General features: G+C 45.3%; 1 protein-coding gene across 1 annotated transcript in view; it reads left to right on the forward strand.

Annotated features, from left to right (window-relative positions):
- The window catches only part of ext1b (exostosin glycosyltransferase 1b), a 114359-nt gene that overhangs the window by 47332 nt on the left and 51355 nt on the right, over positions 1–15672 (forward strand). The gene's annotated exons all lie outside the window — the stretch shown is intronic.

Raw genomic sequence — 15672 nt, forward strand, 5'->3', positions numbered from 1 at the left:
AAGCAGCTGCTTTTCAAAAAGGCAGCAAACTCGTCAAAGCAAAACTCCACATGTAACTCCTCGGATGTTGGTGTCATTATTATCCATTTATCTGCATTACGAGGAGAACAAGCGAGGCCTAGTTTACCGAAGGCAGCGACTATGAAATACATCAGAGTGATGTATATATGTTTGACTTCGGGGATTTGGATGGATCAATACAGAAGAAACGATTAATTTTTTCCCCGCTTTCAAGCAGTAGCTGGAATTTCAAATAAAAAGTGATAGCAGGCTGAAAAAAAACTTAAAAGAATCCAGATTAATGTGCACAGTAATCAGGCTTCTCCAGTAGAAATATATCTGTGTTGACAAGGTTTTTCTTAATCCCTTAACCTGTAAAAGGAAACCGGGCCTCTCGCTTACATGTTTCTGAAATCGGGTTACAGCTGAAAGCGGGGGGGAATAATGAGATTGCTATAGCACATATAACCGCATTCAGTGATGCTTGGGGCAAGTATCTACATCCTCTTTGCAACATTTTGCATGTTTTAGCTTATCTGTTCAGCTCTGCTTTCCATCCAGCCCATTCCCAATCCACCCTTGCATTTGACCCGTGCCTCTGGGTTTTTGATGTACGTCCCCCCGAGGGGTGGTGAGAGGAGGAGTAAATGTGCACCTTTGGAAGGCTGCAGACAGGAAAGGGAGGAAATAAAACGATGCAAGGTGTAGTGATGGGTCATCTCTGCCATGTGGAGCAGTTGCAAGAAGGCCCACCTGCTGGTTTTCGCTGTTTCTAATTGGGCTTTTCACCAGTTCCTGGCTTCCCACTGGGGGTGTTCTGTCTGTTTGGTACAAGTCGTAAGAGAGAAGAAAATAGGAGGCTGGAGAGCATGAGCAGAAAGAGGGGTTAAATGTGGATTCCAGTAGGAGATTAGAGGAGGAAATGAGCAGATGAAATGGCTGCAGGGGGAATAGAAGGTAAGAGTAAAAGAAAGGAGAGAATAACAAAATGAAAAGTGCAACACTGAAGAAATCAAAAGGGAAGAGCTGGCCTCTTCTCCGTCAAGAAGGGGAATTTTTGAAAAGGAGAGGAATGAGAAAAAGCAGAAGAGGAAAAGTGAAGGAGAGGGTGTTTCACCCAGAGGAGTGCATGGTGGATTTGTTAAGGCGTACTCCCGGCATCAACCTGTTTGAGCCGAACAAGAGAGAGCAGCTTAACTCGCTGTAGGAGAGGTTACAAGTGCTGAACTCACACACTAATCAAGCTTTCTCCTTGTGTTTTCTCCCTCTCTCTCCGCCTCCCTGCGCCGCCCATCATCCTAACCGATCTTCGCCGTCTAGGTAAGAGAACTTTCCACACTTCTTCTTGCAAGCTTGTGTTTGTGCGTGGTGTGTAAATGTGCGTGGGAGGGTTGGGTGGGGCGTGAGAACTGGCAGGGTGGCACAGCGGACATGCTGGGCATATCAATGATGCCCGAATGCAAAAACAGCCCTCAAACATATAGCTCACATGTGTAAATAAGAGGCAGGGCTCCTGTCAAAGGGCCACTGTTATGCCTCTCATGGGCCGCTTTCAGATGACTGAATAAAGAGACACTTTCATCCTTCGTTGTCTGCCAAAAAGAGAGATTATCTGCTCAAATGTAACGAGAACAGAGAGGGAGAAGAGCTCTTAGAGACAAAAAGAAGCTGAATGGAAGGGCAAATTTGTGTCTGCATTTAAAGGAAATCTGAATTCTTAACACTTTTGTGGAGGGAAATGAAATCTAAAATGAGACTGCAGCTAATGCATATTGTACAAAGAAGGATGTTTTTTGGACATATTTCTTGCCGTCTGGATATTGGACTGTGTTTGACTGACAGTTGAGAGCTGGCATCGTCAACTTTTGTGTTGTGCCACAGACTGGAGTGTGTCAAAGCCCTCTGTACCCAGCAAACACTGATACAAAATAGGTTCCCCCTTCCATCAGCAAGCCCACATAGAACTGTTTAGAGTAAGTGATTTACAGCTTTCAACCTCTGGGAGGACCCGGTTTGTTTTACACAGAAAAAACAAGCTAGCAAGCAAAGCTAGCTAGCTTCTTTTTTCCAACGTTTGGGAGGGCCCATTGTGCTGTTCAGTTTGTCTTACAAACAGGAAGTGGAAGCTAGCAAGCTAGGCTAACTAGCTTCCACTTTCCAACTTTTAGCAGGACCCATTGTGCTGTTAAGGTTGTGTTACACTTAGAAAGTAGAGGGTAGTTTCAGAAGCTTGACAAGCATAGTGAAGTAGAAGCTAGCTTCCACTTTCTGAGTGTAACACAAGTTAGCAGCACAGTAGGTCCTCCCAAATGTTGGAGAGAGGAAGCTAGTTGGCCTAGCTTGCTAATGGTATCACTGATTCCCACTACATGTTACTTTTTGTTATGCTAACAGCTGCTGAGTCACTGGCAGCTCAAACACACATAGCATTGAGTTCACCTAACTAGCGTTAGCCGTCTCTCCTTCCGTTGTGGTGATTGTACGTGACCAGACTGTCAAAACTCAACGTAACTGGCAGTCCTGTAACCTCGGTGCTCTGCACGTTACCCTGTGATCTGAATCATTACACACATTAACGTATGAAGGGCTCAAAGCACAGCGAAAAGCAAAGGACCAGCTGCAGCTCATGCTCTGTGTGGTGATTAAACTGTAATGATATGACGATAACTTATCTTTGTTATATATATCAATCACCCCATCTCTCTTCTCTTTCCAACACGCAGTTCAAACAAAAAATGGGACAGATATACAGTATATTACATGACTGATGCATCCTCAATATAACCTGTGAAACTCATAACTGTCATCACCGCCTCCTCATACAAAGCCTCTCTCTCCCAGCCTGCATCCGTCTGTCATTCTCGGAGCTGTGCAGTAGCTGACAGTTGACCGTCTGAGCTAGCAGCTGGTTCACTGGGTCATTTTTTTTAGTGCTGCAGGGAATTAATAATTCAAGGCAATATTAAAAGCTTTTTTCTTTGTTTTGGGCTCTTTGTTGTGAGCTCCAAATTGATCGCCTCTGAAAACATAGGCAGCGATGGGCGGCGATGCTCCCGAGATTCGCCAGGAAATCCCAAATCATGTCTGCCTGCTGGAAAAAACAAGACAAGTGTGTTTTGATCTGTTCTGGGTAGAAGTAGTGTGAGGTCGTGTGTGTATTTGTATGCGTGTGCTGTACGCAGCTTGCGAATTAACAACCTTCATAGCTCACAGAGGAAACAACAGGGTCCTCAATTAACATACATATTTGCTTACATGCCCACACAGTGGTAATAAAATATACAGTATTATTGCACATTATACTCATGCATGGTTAACTTACTCCCACTTGCTTTGGCGGGGCAGCGCAGACATACATTTGCATATAAACTGAAGGCAAAAGGTTTCCCTGCCTGAAGTTATTATTTCGACATTACTGGTCGAAAGATCAAAACGCTCTCGCCATTCCCTCCTTCACCCCACCACCATGTCCCTCCTCCAAAACTCTACCTGTGCTCGTTTCCTCCCCTCTTCCTCCTCTCTCCTGTGCGGGCCGTGTTGGTTGTTTATGGCAGCCAGTGGGAGGGTGTTTGGTCTGCTCTCTGCGGACTGTTTAGAGACGAACAAAGCTCTGAAGGCCGCATCGCTCTCTCTCCCACGCCGGGTTGCTGGTCATGGCGTCCGCTGTTTTGACTGGAGCAGGGCGTCTTCACCCCATCGAGCAGGAGGAGGATCTAAGGAGGCTAATTTTCAATGTCATCACCATTTTGCTAGACCTCCATCGACTTCCACAGATGCTTCTTCGCCGCAAGGTTCACAACAAGCCACTGTGAACTGCAGGATGAGCGTCACATGACTAATTAAGACAGCCAAATACCCAAATAGGCTAATATCAGTAGCCTTGTTAGCTTGTTTACTGGTGCTGTATAAGAAGGTAAACAGTAAAGTACACACTACCGGCCTTGAAAAATCCTGCCACACATTTGAAATTACTTTCACATTCCATTAATTAATTGCAACATCTTTTAGATTGAAAACAGGCAGTTACATGCTAGCACACTATCTCGCTAGCAGTAGTGCTAGTTTAGCGTTAGCAGTCCATCAAGATTCTCTCCTTCCTCACCTGCTCCCTAACTTCCCTTCCTCGTCGCTCTTTCACTGTGGTGAATAATTAACTTTTTTCTCGTTCTTTATCTCAGTCCCTCCCTCCCCTTCCAATAAACTCCGACTTCATTTGCCACAGTGTTGCAGCAGTCTGTTTGGCAGCGCTGACGGCCCTGTCGCACAGCGCTGATGGTTGAATGCAGCGCACCGAGCACACTGGCTGCATTGTGCTTTTGATGAGGCCCTACATCTTAGTCACTCGAGGGCCTGCGACTGTGTGTGTGTGTGTGTGTGTGTGTGTGTGTGTGTGTGTGTGTGTGTGTGTGTGTGTGTGTGTGTGTAGCCGATGGCGAGGGCAAGCCTGTGTGCCCACATCGTGGACTTTAACACGTGCGCAGATGCAAACACACCACGCTGTGTGCACTGCAGCACCTCAGCCGTTACATTCGCCTCCCAGGGGCTGACGCAGCAGTGTGGAGATATTTATTAATGCCTGTCGTGATAATGTGCCGAATGATAAACAGGAAGGGTCAGGGTCTGATCGATACTCAGGCACTACGCTGAAATGCATCCCTTACTGGCCGAGGCGGCTCTCTCTATCTCCATCTTTCCCCCTTGCTCTCCATCGCTCTCACGATAAAGCTTTAAATCTCTGGCCACTCTCCACCCGCTGTGCCTGCCAAAAGTCTCTCCAGAATAACTCTTCTTGCCATGTTTAATGGTTTAACTACCTTAAAGGAAAGGGCAATGCTTTCTATTGTCTCTCGCTCTTTAATCATATTAAGTGCTGGGCAAGAACGACAGCTTCATTTTTTGATGTGCACTAAAACAAGCGTCATATCTCAAGTGCTCGAGTGCCCACTCATCATCTTGCATCCTCTCGTCTAGCAGGTGCCCATTCGTGGCTTAGTGTTGTCTGTAATTCCACGCACATACGCTGCTTCTCTCACATGCACGCAATGCCCATCAATGTTTTACATGCTCTCTCATTGTCTGGTTTCACTTCATATTTCTCTGTTCCACACACACCAACACACACACACACACAGAGAGAAAACCTTCTTCCCACCTGATTGCTTTCCCATTTTTCTTGCAGAGAGATTTATGGTTAGGGGAATGTTGGAGACAGGCTATTACCATGTCCTGTTTGAACTCATCAGTCAGACAAAGTGGTCGAGGTGGTAGCGGCGACATTCGCAGGCCTTTGCTGCGACATGCTCTCCTCCTACATCCCTCCCCTGCTCTCGCCCGTGTTAACCCTGCTCCAGTGGCTGCTCAGTCTCCCACACCGCCTTGTTTTTCATCAGCGTCGGGCAGCAGCGCCGCTCTCGCTCTTTCGCCCGTTCGGCTGGAGGCTGGATGTGAAGCATCGTCCGCCCCGCAGAGATTCACACGTTTACTCCGCAAATCAGCGACTCTTTAGTCGTACAAATGTGCAGGAATTCGACTTTGACGCTGAGACATTTTGACATTTTATTTTGTGATGAAATGCTTGTTGGTACATGTTGCACAAGAGAACCAGACTCCGGCAGGATTTAGAGCAGTTTAATGATACGTTTTGGCTAATGTGTTTCAGCTTGTAGGGATACAAACAATTACTTTTGTTGTGCTGTTCTGGTAACTGCAGGATGGAATCTCATGAGTCGAAACAATTAATCGATTGGCTTTAAATTAATCAGGTACTATTTTGATAATTAATTAATCTTTTAAGTCATTTTTTTGAGGTAAGAAGCCAAATGTTACCTGGTTGCAGCTTCTATAATGTGAGCATGTGCTGCTGCTCTCTATTTTATATATTTGGGTTTTGGGTGATCTGGGAGACTGTGATCTGTGTTTTTTCTATTATTTCCCTTTTTATAGATTACAAAACAATAATTAATTGAGGAAATAATCAGCCTATTAATCCATAATAAAAGAATTATTAGTTGCTATGGTAATATAGATTTTCATTTGCTGGGAGCTGTAGACCAAATAAGTGCACGTTTTTTTCGCATGTGCAGCCTCTCGGTGTGTTAGTGCCACTCTGCTGAATAATGAGACCACAAATGGAGAACCACGTAGAGCATGTGGACACAATATCAGGAATACACACACACTTTAATGAAATCCAATAAAAAAAACGGCCTGCAATAAAAGCTACCTTTGTGAGGCTTAAATTATTCCGTTTTTGTTGAGGCTGTCAGGAACAACATAAATGAATTAGAGGATATGACAGGGCTTGTGTTCCCTCCGTGACATTTTACTGCTGCACTTGCCTCCTTTATTTTTCTCATCTTTCTATCACCTTTTTTTCTTCTTCTCATGCACCTTTTTGTGTTTGTTTTGGCTCTTTTTCTTTGCTTTCACAGCGTCGCCCTTATGCTTATGCTGTGTACCTCTGTGTAAATAAGCAAACAATGCTTAAATTGTTGCTGCCTCTGGAATAATACTCACAGAGGTGGAATGTAAACCGTCATTGCGATTTCCTGGAGCAGACCCCCGTTCCCCCCCTCAGAGTGTCTGAACTTCCTCAGTGGACTCTATCACCGAGGGACAAGGGCTGTCAGGTCCTTTCAGTTGTGCGTTGATCTCTCTTCCTTCCCACACTACCGCACACACACTCACTTACAATGTGCTGTCAAGCCACCCCGTCCTGTTACTATAAATTTAATTAGAAGTGACTGGGCTTTGGTTTGAGATGTATAGAGAGGAGACAGCAGTCTGCAGTGTTCGCTGCATTGTGTTCAGTAGCTGGGGGATATCTCACTAGCGCCGGCTTGGCCAACACAAGTAATGAAGCCCACACAGCTTACTGGATCATCCTAACATTGTTAGAGCCCATATATTTCTTTTTGGCCCATGTAGTTCACAATAGGTAGCTGGTTTGCTGCCCGTCCTGTCATAAGAATGTTAATATTGTTTTTTAAGCTTCCACGGTCGGCGCATGCTGGCAGGCCTCAGTCTTGGCCGGCGGTCGGTTATCACCGCGGGTCCGCCTGAGCCGAAGCCACAGCATCCGTTTCACCTCGGCACGCCTGCCACCAAGCCTGAATTCCACACTTATCTACAGGCAGCAGAATGGGTCTCAAGGGACGGGAGAGAGTGAGGAATTTACTCCCCGACGCTCATAAACTGGCACCCACACACAGATGTGTTCAAGGAGTGCGGCATTAGCCGGTGGAGTAGCCATGTATGTTCTTGAGTACATATCAAAGGCTTCCAGAGAGGCCCTTTTCCCGTCTCGTCCTCCTCCTCTCTGCCTCTGACACTCCTCAGCTGGCGGTGCGTTGGAGCAGGGCTGTTGATAGGGGTGTGTGCCCGCTGATAAGTAAACACTCTCGAGGGGCTTATGGAGAGAACGCTGGCGAATATTCCCTCCGTTGTGTCGCGCAGCTAACTCCGGCATACCCTGCCGTCAGATGGTCGACGTAAACAGATAACCGAACCAATCCCGCAGCCACGTTGACTGCCGAATAGCCGAGTGTGGCGAGTGGATATTAGGCTGTCCTGTTTAGGAAGCGTGGCACAGCTGAAGGCTTGTTGTGCTTCAGTCAACACAAGTGCGTTTTGTCATCCCCTAGGAAGGCTCATCTAAGAATCAGGGCCGCCTGACAAGTCACATTGAGTGAGATAGTGGGAGAAGGGTGGTGAGTGATGCCAGATTGGCTTCCCACTGCTGCTCCAAAGAGCTCGATAAGTACAGCGCAGGGATAGAGCGGCTGCTGACAGCGGTGTTACAGGTGTCATTCATTCGGGCGAGGGCTGGCTGTCTCTCACAACGACTCCCCAAATCAGCGTCACTGCTCTAATCACCTGAATGCAAAGCTGAAGTGCTATTAAATTTACCCCATGCATGTCATTATCCTCAGATCTGTCAAGGAAGGGATGACCTTAATGATGCATATGCAGCCTATAGGCAATCTACTGAATATGATAATGTAGGGTCATTTGGTAACCATGGCAATATGTATGTGCACCAGAACATGAGTGTGTGTTTTCCCTGATTGATTAGAGAGTGAAAAGGGGCTGAATTATCATGGGATGCACTATATGTCAGTTCCTCAAGAGAATATAAGTCAAATATAGCAGCTGCACAGCAGTTATCAACCTACCATATTATAATGAAACAAGATGTTTGGTTTTCATTGTTTCTACCAGTCTTTAATTATTTATGAGTCTTGACTAATAATGCTAAACTCCAGGTTTCTACCTGTAATGAGTAGAAGTGCCTGCCGGCCGCTGTGCATTAGTGTGATTAATAACAGAAACAGTGAAAGACAGTGACAAAGAAACAGGGTTTAATGCGTTTTGGGTCATGTTTGGTCTGAACTGAACCTGATCCTCTTAGTATCAGAGCCGTTGCAGCTGATTGGATCGGTGCATCTCTGATTTAAACACACAGGGCACAGTGATGTGCAGCTGGTGTGGGTCTACGTGTTGATGATCACTGAAGCCGTCCACCAAACGAGCTACCCGGTCATTCATGTAACGTCGTTCCCAGCTCCTGGGCCGTTCATGCTAAGTCGACGTGAACAGGAAACAAAGTAGAACTAAAAAGCTACAGGTGTGAAAGTGACCTTAACATCAGGATGCAATTTGCAAGTGATCGCGCTCTCTCCTTCATTGATAAGCAGGTCACAGATCCTGAGGTGCATTTTTTTTTTTAAACCAAATACCAGATGAGTAGCTGCGGTTTTTAATCACATCACGGCTCCCAGCGTGAGCTCCGTCGCCCCTCTGGAGGAAAGGGAATGCATTGAGATACGTGGTACAAATGCCTATAGGATGCATTGAACAAATGGCAAATAAGTCCCCACAGGACCCCCTATCGAGCTTGTGTCCCGCTGCCGGAGAATGTGTGTGTATGTGTGTGCGTTAATGCATCTTTGTCCTCCTCCCCCCCTTATTCCTTGTTTGGTTCCTGTCTCTGCGTCTGTCTCCTTGACCGCCGTGCCCTGCTCTTCCCTTCCACAAAAGCGTTCATTCGTCCGCCTCAGCCGTTTCCCAGCGGAGGTCTGCGGGCCGAGGAATCCCCTTCAGAGTGGGCCTTTATCTGGAGCGGTGCCAGCGGTAGGAGAGGCCTGGTTTAAAAAGGGCCCTCTGTAGACCTGCTGTCAAGCACAGAGAGAGGCAGACCTGATGGATATCTGAGCTTCTCGGAGAGGCTGGCACAGAGAGGCCCGAGCCGGCCAACAACAACTGCCGGCCTCTATCGCGCTCTCCCACTCTTGTTCATTCATTTCCGCTCTCACTCTGTGTGATTCCATCGCTCTCGCTCATCTGTTTCCTGTTTCGTCTTCGTCGTGGAGCGCTGTTCCCCCACGCGGCGCTGAATTTAACCTTCATACTCGGCTTTTTTTAATTTCGGCGAAGCCGCAGAAGGTTGTTGGAGGTTTACAAGGTTGAGTTAGAGGAGGAGAAGGAATAAAAGTTTTTTTTATTTCAGTTGTAGTGAGGAACGCTTCTCGCTGAATTTCACACAAGCAGTTGAAGGTTATTTGAACTCTCAAGTGTGTTGTTTTTTTTGTTTTTTTCTAGCGCAGCAGAGGGGAATGTTTTCCACCCAGGATGCTTCAGGATGCTGTAGCTGTGGTTAAAACATGAGCAATATAACAATCTCCTTGATGACTACAATATCTTTATTCTGTTCTGGTTTTGCTTTGACCCAGATTCTCTGCTGGCTCATTTAAAATCATGAAAGACACCTCGAGAAAACAACAACATGCCTTTCTGTTTAGTTTTTCGCTCAGAGAAATGACAGGAGTCCCTTCTATTTTAACGTGCATCGAGTGAGTGTCAGCTGAGTGATGAGCCAATTAAGCCAAGCTGCCGAGGTAGTCTGATTACTGGAGCTTACCGCGACGATACGGCCTAATTCGGCTGTAATGAGCGTGGCTGAGGAGGCTGGCATTACTCACTGTAAAACCCTCCTTCAAAGATGAGCTCATTCTGTGCGCCGTTTTTAGGTGAACTTGGGGTTTTCAGATTTCTGCCAAGTCCATACAAAGTCATTGTTCATCCCCAGATGTCGTTGTTATTGTCAAAACACGGTGAATCATGAGTCAGGCGGCAACCACCGTGTCGAAAGCACGTCTGGAAAAGCTGACTGGGAGCTTTGTTAAAATGGGAATAGAGGTGCGGACATGGATAGTTTGAGTGCACAGGAGCACACACCAGTGGGGCCTCTTTATTATGTATTCCAGGCCGACCTTGGTCTGATACATTAAACGAATTATAGCAAATGAGCTCATTGTAAAACTAAGGAAACTGCTGGTGAATTAGGTGGCTGTAAACCTTTTAGATAAAGCGACACACTGATGAATGAGCTCCATTCTTACACTGCATGTTCTCAATAAAATAAATATAGTTAATATGCAGAAGAAACTCCTGTGCCGAACCTTTAGGGAGCTCTTAATACAGAACCTGTGTTGATCTTACAGTGTTAGTGGTGGTTTTTAACCCCTGGTGAGTCACTCCATGTCTAAGCTGAATTTAAGTTGATTAGTGAGTTAATTAATTTCCAAATAGAATTACCATGTAATTGGATTACCATGTAATGTATTTTCTACACTGGAATATGCTATAATCACATCCCTCGTTGCTTTGTTGCCTCATGTGACGGAATGTGTTAACAGCTCATTGCCCCGCGTTAAAAAACAGAACATAGATGTGCTTTATTAAAACCTAATAATAAGACGACATTTCGCTGTTGCTGCATTTTTAAAGCTGTTTGTTATTCATCATATTCCACGAGGAATCTGGGCTGTCTGTAAAAAAGCATCTCATTTCACTTTTTTTTATTTTTTTTTAATGCCACGGTGCCTTGTAATAAACTTGAGGCTGAACTACACCGAATCAGCATCGGCCAATATCCTCTACAGCTCCTCAGGTATCCATATACAACAGCACACAGCAGCGTACAAATATTGAAGCACGGATTAATTTCCTCTGCCGTTCCCGTACACTCACACTCCACCCCATGGTGCCAGTAAGATGATACCTCCCTGCCTGTCAGCGGAGAGCCCTCCATCCTGTAAAAGACAGCCGACAGATGGTGCTTTTGACAGGGTGAGCGCTCCACCAGCATCCCATGACCGATATCAACTGGTGCGTTGCCTTGCCCGAGGAGCTTGGGAGGTGGAATACCTTCTTTGACTTATTAGAGGTGAATCAGCGCCGCTCAATCACAGGTTAAAAGTTTGCCCCCTCGGATGTTAAGCAGAGAAGAGGCCCACTAGCGAGTCTTAAGCATTTATCATAGTCTGTCTACAAGGCCTTTACTGCAGAGATAGCGCAGAAGACCTCTAAGCCTCCAGAAGCAGACGAGGAAAGCGAGGCCTTGTGGGGACCCTTGGGTGTTTTCCTGCACCCTAATTAATCCTGCATTTGCCTGAAATGTTCTCTGGCTTTCTCCTCAGCCTAGTCCCCGCGGTTTTAGTCTCATTCTCGCTCTGCCTATTTACTATATATTTCCCCTCTCTCTCAAGTATCAGTTGAGCGTCCCCAAGGGTTTGATTTCTAGCACAAATAGTCATAAAGAAGACTGATGAGATCTTGGCTCGTACGGCAAGAGGAAAGACATTAACACCGGGCAGCGCCATCAGCAAATAGCTGATGTTGGTGCACCTACAGCTAAACAAGGCTTTAATGTCACTTATCAGCTGCTAAGCTAACATTACCCCCAGCTCAGAGGAAAGGTTAATGTTACATCAAAGATGGACGATTTCGAAAATGAAGCTCTCAATAGTGAAAAAATAAATAATAATAAGGTAAACTCAGCTTTTTATATATATTTTACTGGATAAATCCACCCTGAAACACCTCAAAGGACTACTCCAGCTTTTATTCGCTTTCTTGCAGAGAGTCAGGAGGTTGATAGCACTTTTAATGTGATGCTACTGCAAGCAGCCCGGTTAGCTTAGCTTAGCTTTGCACAAGGCTAGGGGGAAGCAGCTAGTTTGTTCAAAGCTAACAAATCCTGCAGACCAGCACCTCTAACAAGTCATTACGCTGTCTTTGTGCTAAGCTAAACCAATCGTCTGCTGGATGTAGCTTCATATTTAGCGCACAGGCATGAGAGTTATTTTTTTACACTGATGTACTTCTTGGTGATCCAGAGTTGATGTTTTTCTCTGCTAATTTTCCGCTTCTTCTAATTCAATAAAAATTATGATACAGATCTTACTACCATCTAAGCTAACATGCGTCGAGCCCACCAGCGCGTACCTTTTCTTTATGTTAGACTGCTGACAGAAAGCAGACTAGCAGCCATTAGCCATACAGTGGATCGCCATTAACGCTGCATTAATCTGGTCCTTCATGGCAGGCCATTGTTAGCTTGTGGGTGCAGAGCGGAGTGTGGAAGCATATTTCTCCCTGCGGCATCTAAATATAAATCTGTGTGACCTTTTTATTTCCCCAGATGTTCCACTGCAAAGTAGATTGCATCTGCTTTCAAACAGAGCGCCACAGCTTTATTTTCTCTCATCTTGTCTGGTAAATTGCTCTTTTCTCATTTCGAAAACCAAGTGAGGGTGATTTGTTTCGCTGCTCTGGTTTTCTAGAGGCGAAAACACGATTTTCCTTTTTTTTGTTGTTGTTTTTTTTTTAAGTTTTATTCTGATTTGAAGACAGAATGCTGCTGCTGTAATTTCTGAACAACAATTGTTTCTGTGGAACCAAATTTCCTGTCTTTGTCTTGATTACCCTCAGGAGGAAATCTGCCATACTGTTATACCAAGAACTTCCATTCATTATCTGTAAGACGCTGTTTAGTGGTGGATTTCCTCGCCACCGAGACTCTATGTCTCCGTGTCTTCTCTGTAAGCTTGTTACAAGTGTTGGTAACACTTTAATTTTGATCTATAATTTCCTTTCTTAGGAAGCTTTCCAGAAAGAACTTTATAATTTATTACTAATTACAATGAAAATAGGAGGTTGACTCCAAGACCACCACGGACCACAGTGTCATTTCTCAGCGCTTTCCTTTAAAGGCTACACCCCCAATTCAGTGATTCACGTCTTTCACAAGATCCTTGTGGCTCGAACTCAGTTTCAACCCCAGATTAACCTTGATGACATCACTATGATGTCGCCAAGTCTATTTTTTTTCACACTTTTGAAAGCTCCCTCCTGAGCCAGAGAAGACATTATCCTCAGATATCGCTGCAGTTTATTTGCTTTTGATGGAAGAACTTATATTCCTTTCTCATGTGCAGTTCTGTTTCCTGTTTTTACCCCTTACACCCACCTGTTCACCTGAGGCTTCACACACTCTGCTCATTATCATTAAAGGCTCTAACCTGCTGCACTGCGCTCTCCTCTACCTACAAGGACCTCTAGTCTGTATCACCGCACCGTGTGCTGTTCATTAGCGGGCAGCCGGGCACTCCAGGCCTGCATGTCTTTGAATATTCTCTGTAAACATATCGAATGTGCCTCTCCAGATAACTGCTCGCTCTCACTGACAAAAACATGAAAGACCACCATGTGCTTGTGTATATATTGACACTCCTGACCCATGCTGTGTAAAATATGTTGCTGTTGTCTTGCGCAGCAGAAAATTGACAGAAGCTGCACGTTTCAAAGCAAGTGGCTGCTGTGTGAGGAACGAAGAAGGCCTTAAGGTTGGAGTGAGGAGAGCGCTGCTCGGGTCTGTTTGTGCGCTTGTTTTCAGCGCTACGAGACCTTGGCCCAGACCAGTGTAATTATCAAGCCTGAGGAAAGTGTATATGCGCCCATGTGAAATCTAGCATCATCCACTAGCACGCCATCTCAACTTGTAAAGCAAACAAACCCACACACACGCAGCATCCACACACACATGCTGCACGAGCTGGCTGGTCCAAGGGGGCTCGTCTCTAAGCTGCCAGTAGGAGGGGGCGTGTAGATCCTGTGAGCGCTAATTAAATGTGTTTAACCCAGGGTCATTCGCCGAGCCGAGAGAGAAGCAACGGACGAGACTCGGAGAGAAGTCCAGGCTCGTATACAGGGAGGGAGACTGAGGGAGAAGGAGCGATGCAAAAACAAGCCAAAGAAGCAGACTGAGAGGAAGGTCGGGGGGAGGCTTAACCATGTTGTAAATGTTTTATTGGGCTCCTTTGAACTACTCTGACTGACGGCACGTGTGTGTGTGTGTGTGAGTGAGAGAGTGTCAGTACAAGTCTCAAGAGAGCACCATGCCTCTCCCACAGATGACCCAGTTAACATTGAGGGTGGGAGGAGAGCCACTGACACCCAGGCTGGATTGATGAGCAGATAGACATTTCCACGGATTCCACTGCTGGATTTTGTTTCCAGTCTGACGAAAACTGGGTTTTTTTGCGGTGTTACGAAAGCTAAATCAATATACGTTACAACATGCGGCCTTTCTGGTGGTAACAGTGATCCAGGTTCCCATGTATAGACCACAGGGGCCTGTAAAGTCATCTTAAGCAGCTTCTGTTGCAATAGTAAAGCAACTTGTGTATGATTACAGTGCAGCCAAACAAACCCTGGGCTGAGAGGATTTGTCTGATGGTAATACTGAACTCATGATATGTTGTCATCCCCAGTATTCAATATGCACACTTTTTTTTGTTGTTGTTGGTTTTTGTATCCCATCTTCAGTCTGAGAATCTCCTCTGTGTGGTTACCCAGTTTGAGTCATGTACGGGAAAGGCGGACCCCGCCAGTAAATGAGAATGCTATATAGAGAGGTAGTTAGAATGTGAATACATTTATCGACGATTGCTGAAAAAAAAGTGGGGAAAACGGGGTTGGATACAATGAAAATCTGAAGGGTTGTAATTTAAGAGCAGCACTAATCAATATTTTTACATTAACAGTGGATCGGATTGCTGCGTATGATGTGAAAGGTGATGCTCTGCAGCACGTCTTTTAGCACCAAACAAGAGACAGAGTTAGCTCTTAGCTTCTGAGCATAAGGGAACATCTATAGATAGCAACAAGGGTTGGTAAAGACCTAAACAGAGCTAAAAGTAGAGGGAATATTGGATTTATATTTGCCAAGAAATGTGTGGAAATGATTGCTAATGTTCTCAGTTGCTGAAACTCTTTGCTAGCACGTTAGCAGCATCAGGCGATCGTATCGATTCTGTGTTTAAGGAAATTACTAATAGAGGTTTGAATCGACTTTTAAAGGAGTAGAGATGGAGAAAGAGAGGAGAATAGACGTGAGAGATGAAGCATGTTTTTGGGGAGAAGGAGATTAGTCGAGAGGCAGGAGATGTTGTGATAGCTGATTAAATCAGCTGGAGCCGCCTGGTTTATGTGCTCAGTTGTAATTGCGCTGCGCTGTTGCCGGGGTAAACCAAGCACCGTGTCCTAGCTAGCGGTTTTAAACCATGATGCTATTGTTATGATTAGCACTACCATTAGCATTTATAGCTCTTGTAATTGGACTCTCAGTTGGAGTTAAATCCATTATTGTGGGATTAAATGCTGTCCCAGCTCTTAAATTTACATTTTTTTTTGTATGTGTGTGTGGAATAGGGAAGTGTGTGTATGTAAAGTAATAAAAAAGAGATGGTGCGCTCATGAATTTATTTACTGTACGAATATACAATGTTGTAATCTAAGACAATCAATCCCATATGTCCCATATGTGTG

This window comes from Chelmon rostratus, chromosome 16 (genome assembly GCF_017976325.1).
Source record: "Chelmon rostratus isolate fCheRos1 chromosome 16, fCheRos1.pri, whole genome shotgun sequence".
NCBI classification, from domain to species: domain Eukaryota; kingdom Metazoa; phylum Chordata; class Actinopteri; order Chaetodontiformes; family Chaetodontidae; genus Chelmon; species Chelmon rostratus.